Source organism: Propithecus coquereli, unplaced genomic scaffold (assembly GCF_000956105.1).
Source record: "Propithecus coquereli isolate 6110/MARCELLA unplaced genomic scaffold, Pcoq_1.0 Scaffold140, whole genome shotgun sequence".
Lineage (NCBI taxonomy): Eukaryota > Metazoa > Chordata > Mammalia > Primates > Indriidae > Propithecus > Propithecus coquereli.
The window spans coordinates 223,432-224,837 of NW_012138303.1; the positions used below are offsets into that span (position 1 = coordinate 223,432).

At 39.3% G+C, this 1,406-nt stretch overlaps 1 protein-coding gene across 1 annotated transcript in view; it reads left to right on the plus strand.

Annotated features, from left to right (window-relative positions):
* The window catches only part of TMCO1 (transmembrane and coiled-coil domains 1), a 57,615-nt gene that overhangs the window by 1,205 nt on the left and 55,004 nt on the right, over positions 1 to 1,406 (plus strand). The gene's annotated exons all lie outside the window — the stretch shown is intronic.

Consider the following 1,406-nt stretch of genomic DNA (forward strand, 5'->3'; position numbering starts at 1 on the left):
TCTTTCTATTTTTTTAGTAGAGACGGGGTCTCGCTCTTGCTCAGGCTGGTCTTGAACTCCTGAGCTCAAAGGATCCTCCCGCCTCAGCCTCCCAGAGTGCTAGGATTACAGGCGTGAGCCACCACGTCTGGCCAGGTTTTTCTTTTTTAGTAATATATAAAATGTTGTATCTTAAAACGGATTGTTGGATTTGATGAACTATGTGTACCAAGCACAGCTTGAAATGCTTTAAAACATACTCTTCCTCATTCAATCTTCCTTACCAGTTTTATGCAGCTTGTATTATTATCATCATTTTACAAATAAGGAAACTGAGCTGAAAGATGTTAAACAGTATGTTTTAAGACTGCTATCAAGTAAATGGTAGAGACAGAATTGAAAATTCTAACTTCAAAGGTCATGCTTTTGGCTGCATGCAGTGGCTCAGGCCTGTAATCCTAGCACTCTGGGAGGCTGAGACCAGAGGATCGCTTGAGATCAGGAGTTCAAGACGAGCCTGAGCAACAGCGAGACCCCATTTCTACTTAAAATAGAAAAAATTAAAAATTTTGAAAATTGAAAAAACAAAACAAACAAAAACAAAAGTCATGTTTTTATTGTAACTCAACATTTACCTTGGGTGATACAAAGTTGAGTAAAAGCCTAATCTTGTCTGAATAAATGTGATCTTTTTGAGCTCAAATGTGATCTTCTGAGCTCAAATGTGATCTTTTTGAAGTCTTTCCAACTCTCCAGGAAGAACGAATCTTGTTCTCACCTGTGCTCCCATAACATTTTAAGAATACCTCTATCATACCTTATTATAATGTATAATCTCCCTGGGAAACTTGGAAGTCAGGAATATTGTCTTCATCATTGTTTTGACCCTACAGTAAACACTACTGTTTGTGACACATAGTAGAAGCTCAATGATGTCTATTACAAGGAGGCAAGGGTCTCTCCTGCTAAGTCTAGAAGAGGGGACAAGAAATGCACATATAATTAAAAAATGTCAAAAGTAGTGCTATAGGAGAACAATTAATACAAATTAAACGCAGTGGAGTTTAAGAGAAAAGAACCAATGACAGAAAGTGTAACTCAGCTGAGCACAGCGGCTCATGCCTGTAATCGCACTACTATGGGAGGCTGAGATGGGAGGATCACTTGAGCCCAGAAGTTTGAGACCAGCCTAGGTAACATAGCCAGACTCTGCTTCTACAAAAAATTAAAAAAATCAATCTGGCATGGTGGTGCACGCCTGTAGTTCTAGCTACTCAGGAGGCTGAGGCAGAAAGATCATTTGAGCCCAGAAATTCAAATCTGCAGTGAGCTATGATCATGCCACTACACTCCAGCCCAGGTGACAGAGCAAGACTCCATCTCTTTAAAAAAATAAAATAAAAGATCTGGCCATGTTTAACAACCAA